The sequence below is a fragment of the Lathyrus oleraceus genome, chromosome 1 (genome assembly GCF_024323335.1).
Source record: "Lathyrus oleraceus cultivar Zhongwan6 chromosome 1, CAAS_Psat_ZW6_1.0, whole genome shotgun sequence".
Lineage (NCBI taxonomy): Eukaryota > Viridiplantae > Streptophyta > Magnoliopsida > Fabales > Fabaceae > Lathyrus > Lathyrus oleraceus.
In genome coordinates this window covers 253,683,216-253,690,408 of record NC_066579.1, presented here as the reverse complement: position 1 = coordinate 253,690,408, position 7,193 = coordinate 253,683,216, and positions in this window count along the sequence as shown.

The following is a 7,193-nucleotide window of genomic DNA, read 5'->3' as shown; positions in this document are numbered from 1 at the left end:
ACAAGCTTGGTGAAACATGGAAGCATATGTGAAAAAAATAATGCAAAGCCAAAAGGAAAGTGTCCTCGCTCGGAATCGAGCCTTGTTTCAATTTAAAACAGGGCGCCATTTAGTGAAACGCCGCGTTTCACTAAATGAGGTGTCATGTTGTGGTTGGTGGCATGGCGCGCAAACAAGAAAAAACATGCAAACAATGATTCCGAAGATCAAAGCCATGCTGGAAAACGAAAATCTGGACATTCAAGCAACATTCATCGTGTTCATCAAGGTCAAGAACAAAACTCCACAGAAATCAATAAATGATATACCAATAGACTCGTCTCATCATGTACATCAATAATCTAACAACAATTTCCTCTAATTCTCACTAACAAATCTAGATCGATCAAAAGAAGATTTGAACATCAAACTTCAATTCACAATATCTCATTCAATACTTGATGAAAATCAAAAATGTAAAGTTCAGCATGCTCTACAATAGAAGATCTACATAAGCCATAGCCTAATTTCAACAATTAGAGAATTCGAATTCCAACCTTTAAAGAATTGCAGAACTGGAATCTTGAGTTTCGAGGCTTTAAAGGTGAGAACAGATGTTCCTTGATGCTCTAGTAGATGAATGAGTGAAAGACTTCAGCTCAATTGCCTTGAATCTTGCTCCAATTTCCAAATGCCATTGATGGAGCTTCTTGCTACAGTTCTCGATTTGCTCGAATGTGGATGAATCCTTGCTTGCAGAAGGTTCAACAATGATTGTAGATGATGAAACAATGAAGAACAGCACAAGCTCTTTGGAAAATTTGCAGAAAAATGAAGATGAAAATTGAGAGAATTTGGGATTTTTCGATCTAGATCTGAGATGAATGATTGTTAATCTGAAAAACAGTTAGGATTAGCTATTTATATGTGCTGTTAATCACTTTTGTTAATCTCAATTAGCCAAAAGCCTTGGTAATTAGTGAAATGCAATTTATGTGCAATTGGCCAAAATAACCTTCATGTGCATGAATGATTGCTACAGTGCACGTTTCTCTTGCCAAACACACTCCAAATTTGATTTTAGACCAAGTTCAAGTGGTGGGAAGTGTAGAAAATGCATAGTTTTGAAAGTGACTTTTTTCCCTCCCTTTTTCAAATTGATTCACTTGAAAAATGGACTTTTTATGTGATGATTTTTGATGAAATGTGATGAATGATTATGATAAAGCATGTCAAATGGAGTTTGCTCAAAAAAGAATCACATGAATTGGCCTTTTGGTTCAAGAGTTATGCCTCCTTGAAGTTCAAAATTTCTTGCCAACGATTTGATCATAACTTGCCAACCACACATGAGAAATGGATGTTCTTGGACTTTTTAGAAAGGTGAGGGCAAGATCTTCAACTTTCATGTTGGACAAAATTCCATTTGAAGCTTTTATGATGATGTAAATTTGAGGAGAAGACCTTTCCATTTTTGGCAGTTTGAAATTACAGGTCACTTACTATTTTTGGAAACTTTCCATCTGACCTCAAATTCTTCAATGTTGATCTTTGAAATGTCAAATGAGACTTGTATGAACATGAATGAGGCCTCTCAAACCATCTCCTACCTTCAAATCCATGAATTCATGCACAGTTGACCACAGTTGACTTTCTAGGGTTTCAGATGTATTGTGCAATGACTGATGACTTCTGAACATCCAATCTTTGGCCAAACCACTCCAAAATGATCCCTAGGTCACATGAACATGTTGAACCAGCCCTAGGGCTTTGTCTCAATAGGAATTGCACTTGCTTGCTTGCTTGACTGATTCTCCTGACCAGTCTTGATGACTTGCACTTGGGCAAAGGACAATGCAATGCTATGCAGTGGACTATGTAATGTTAATGACCTAATTATGAAAATGTATGTACAACAAGGGAGGTGCAAATTTGAGGTGCTACAGCTGCCCCTATTCAATCAGCTGGGAACCCGAACGGATGAGAGCAACGACTGTCAAACTTTCAGGGTAAACAGGGATTGAATACCAAGAACCGTAGAAATTTGCACAATGCGGGGATCCACCAACGGAAACGTCCACTGGGATCTGATATTTATTACTGAGTATTTTGATTTTTCTTTTTCCAAGGATACAGTCACATCCAGACATCACAACACGATGAATGGGAATGGGAATCACAACTAGATGCCAACGGACAACTAGGAAAAACTCAACGTTTACCGAGACCAACGGGGAGGTAACCAGACATTAGTGAATGACTGGGAAGGGATACAACCATACGTCAACGGACGAAATGGGAAAAACTCATCGTTTACCAAAACCAACGGAGAGGTAACTTACTGGGGACGACCAGGAAAAACTCGTTGTTTATCGAAACCAACGGAGAGGTAACCAGACATCAACGGATGACTGGGAAAGACTCGACCAGACGTCAACGGACGAAAGGGAGAAGCTCGACGTTTATCGACACCAACGGAGAAGGAGAAAACTCGATCAGACGTCAACGGACGAAAGGGAGAAGCTCGACGTTTATCGACACCAACGGAGAAGGAGAAAACTCGACCAGACGTCAACGGACGAACGGGAGAAGCTCGACGTTTATCGACACAAACGGAGAAGGAGAACCTACTGGGGAACGAAATACATCTAGATGTCAACGGACAACTAGGAAAAACTCGACGTTTATCGACACCAACGGAGAAGGAGAAAACTCGACCAGACGTCAATGGACGAACGGGAGAAGCTCGACGTTTATCGACACCAACGGAGAAGGAGAATTACTGGGGAAAATACAACTAGATATCAACGGATAACTAGGAAAAACTCGACGTTTATCGACACCAACGGAGAGGAGAAGCCACTTCACTAAGGAAGGGGTATAACAACCGGAAACTGAATAAGACGCCCACCGACGACTCTACTGGGGATTCTGGCGGGGAAGCAATCAGACATTAGCGAATGACTGGGGAATAGGGTATACAATCAGACGTCAACGGACGACTGAGAAAAACTCAACGTTTATCGAAACCAACGAAGAGGTAGCTCTGCATGGGGAAAGATACAACTAGACGTCATCGGACGAATAGGAAAAACTCGACGTTTATCGAAACCAACGGAGAGGTAACTCTGAGGGGAATCAACAGCCATTAATGAATGATCTGTGGGGAATAAACAACTATACGTCATCGGGCGCATAAGGAAAAACTCGACGTTTACCAAAACCAACGGAGAGGTGACCCTACTGGGGAGAGAGAACAAGACTCAACCAAACGTCAACGGACGATTGGGAAAAACTCGACGTTTATCGACACCAACGGAGAGGAGGACTCTTCTGGGGCAGGAGAACAACGTTACGAACATCGAAAGATGATGTTTACGGACACCAAAGAAAACCAGACACTAACGAATGACTGGGACATACTCGATGTGTACACCGAAAGATGGTGTTGACCGACACCAAAGAAAGAACACACGCGGGTGCTGACGTGACACCGACCTGTATCACACGATGACATCTACACATGTCAAGGCAAGGCTAAACACTTGTTGGGGTCTCACTGGGGAGAAACAAACTTTCCTGCCACCAACGGATGAGGAAATAAACCTCTCTGGGGGAAGAACATCCTGAATGCTGTCAGGAGCAACTGTAGCAAACGTGCTGTACAGATTTTGAACAAATGATCCGCCTCTGTCGGGGATATGGTCTGACTGGTTTCGAACACATGAATGCATATGTTTGAATTTTTCTATGGCGTAATGCTCCATATCGAATGGAAATGCTACGCGATTTGAGGATGCAATGATCACTATATGCAAAATGCAAATGAAGAAAACTCCGACTAGGGGGAGCCAAAACTGATCAGATACTCCGACTCTGTGGGGAGACTCTGTTTGAGGAATACTCTGCGGGGAGATCGCCGACTTCTCACTCATGCTTGAGAAACAATACTGCTGCCGGGGAAAGAATAGACTCCACTGGGGACATCCTTCACAGGACCCAATCCACTCGGGGACTCCGCTCGGGGAAACAATCAATACAACCTTGCTGAGGATTACCCAACGGCGACTATGCTGAAGATTAACCATCAATACTACTCCGTTGGGGAAAGTAAACAAGACAACTCTCTGGGAAGTAACAAAGCGACTTTGCTAGGGATAACCAGGCGACTTCACTAGGGAGAGCCAACCAATCCATAAGTGATAAACTCTGCTTTGGGGTGTAAACCCTACTCCGCTGGGGAACAACCCATCCAATCCATAGGTAGGATAGACTCAGCTGGGGGATGCAGATATCATTCCACTACGAGAAACCCCTCCAAACCACAGGTAGGATAGCTGCTGGAGATAAATTTCATTGAACCCGCTCCACTGTGGGAATAGCTGGGGAAAATCAATCAACACAAATCTCTACTCGGGAGATCTGATAAGGAAAGCAAGTCTGTTGGGAATAACACCAACTCTGCTGAGGAAGAGCATAACTCTGGTGGAGAATGCAAATATACCAGACTCTGTGCTGGGGAGAAACATCCATAACCCTGCTGGGGATGAGCGCTCACGACCACGCCGGGGATAACAGTATTACAAACCCGACTGCTGGGGAACAACGTTCCACTGACAACTCCGTCGGGGATACAACATCCTTCCAACTCAGTGGGGAACTCTCCTGGGGAAATATTCGCTGGGGAATAAACCCACTTCCATGCCTGCTGGGGATAGGCAATCCTTAGATCTGCTGGGATAGAAGGCCACATCCACAGATGTCTCTGCAAGGGAGAATATAGCTCCGATAGCCCCCAAACTTGCTTGGAGAAGTATCTGCTGGGGAAGTGTTCTCACAGATAACGACCTGTAAAACAACACAACAAAATGCCCCAGGGGATACATGGACAAGATATGCTCAAGTGTCCTCAACATTCAAAATGATTTTCAAATGTTTTATCTTCCTGCAAGTTATTGTTAAGCCTTCATGTTTTATATGCAAAGTTTATCAAAAATACGGACGTTTTTGCAAACAAAACAGTAAAATAAGAACAAGAGAGCTATTTATCTGAATAACGACTTTTATTGATTGGAAAATGGGCCTGAAAAGGCAAATACATTGGGAAGCAATTCCTAGAAAGAGGTAATTTCACACAAAAGGAAAAATCTATCCTAATGGCAACGTGAACACGGCATCCACTATTTCCCAATTCTGTTATAACTCACAGATCATCAGTTTTCCTCCCAACTTCCTTGCTTTCTGAGAAGAATGACTGGACCGATCACATCTTTCGAGATGGCAGACGACAAAGCACGATGAAGTACAGATAACTCAGACTATAGTCTTCGCTTCAATCCCTCTTTTGGCTGGATCGCCCTTTCGGGTTTTCAATCCACCGGGATACCCATTTTTGCCTAAGCCGCCCTTGCGGGATTTCGACTTACCGGGTGTACAAACTCTTTTCATTTTCATCCCTAATTTTTGCCCGAACCTTTTCTTTCTGTTTTTTTTTGTTCGCCGGGATGCCCCTTTTTTGCCTGGACTCTTTTATTCTTTTTTCCAGCGGGTCAATTTATGCGAAGTATTTTTTGACTACATCTGAGTTAACAGGGGACGGAAAATCTTCACCGTCCATAGTTGTAAGCATCAAGGCTCCACCGGAGAAGACCTTCTTCACAACATATGGACCTTCATAATTAGGAGTCCACTTGCCCCTGTTATCTGTACCGGGAGGAAGGATCCTCTTCAAAACTAGATCACCAGTTTGATAGCTTCGAGGACGCACTTTCTGATCAAAGGCTCGCTTCATCCTTCTCTGATACAACTGCCCATGGCACACAGCTGCTAGCCGTCTCTCTTCGATAAGGCTCAACTCATTAAATCTTGTTCGAATCCACTCGCCTTCGTCCAGCTTCACATCTAGCAAGACCCTCAGAGAAGGAATCTCCACTTCAACAGGTAAGACTGCCTCCATACCATACACAAGGGAGTACGGGGTTGCCCCGGTCGACGTACGTACTGAAGTACGGTACCCATGCAAAGCGAAAGGCAGCATCTCATGCCAATCCTTGTACGTCACGACCATCTTCTGCACAATCTTCTTGATATTCTTGTTTGCCGCCTCTACAACACCATTCATCTTTGGTCTGTAAGGAGAAGAATTATGATGTTCAATTTTGAAGTCTTTACAAAGCTCTTTCATCATCTTGTTATTGAGATTCGAACCATTATCAGTGATGATTCTCTCAGGAACCCCATAACGACAGATGATTTCCTTCTTGATGAATCGGGCAACCACTTGTTTGGTAACATTGGCATAGGAAGCTGCTTCCACCCATTTGGTGAAGTAGTCAATCGCAACCAAGATGAAGCGATGTCCCTTTGAAGCAGTAGGCTCAATCTTCCCTATCATATCAATGCCCCACATGGCGAACGGCCAAGGCGAGTTCATGACATTCAGAGGGCTTGGTGGTACATGCACCTTATCAGCATAAATTTGACACTTATGGCACTTCCGAGCGTATTTGAAACAATCGGATTCCATAGTCATCCAGTAATAACCGGCTCTCAACAAATTCTTCGACATTGCATGACCACCAGCATGGGTACCAAACGAACCCTCGTGCACTTCCTGCATTAACATGTCTGCTTCGTGTCTATCCACGCATCTGAGCAAGACCATGTCAAAGTTCCTCTTATACAGCACATCGTCCTGGTTCAAATAAAAGCTTCCAGCTAGCCTTCTCAGGGTTTTCTTGTCATTCTTTGACGCACCTTCAGGATACTTCTGGCTTTTGAGGAAGTTCTTGAAGTCATTGTACCACGGCTTCTCATCAACAACAACAGACTTGGCTGCAAACACATACGCAGGCCTCTCGAGTCGATTCACCGCAACATGTGGCACATGATTCCACCAATGAACTTTTATCATAGAGGATAAAGTAGCCAAAGCATCAGCCATCTGATTCTCATCCCGGGGGACATGATACAACTTCACCTTCTTGAAGAACGTCAGTATTCTTCTGGTGTAATCTCTATACGGAATCAAATGCGGCTGGTTAGTATTCCAATCTCCATTGACCTGATTGATCACTAGAGCGGAATCTCCAAATATGTCAAGTGTTTTGATCCTCAAATCGATGGCTTCTTCTATCCCCATGATACAAGCCTCATACTCAGCTTCATTGTTGGTGACGTCAAAAGTCAATCTGGCAGAAAAAGGTATATGGGCA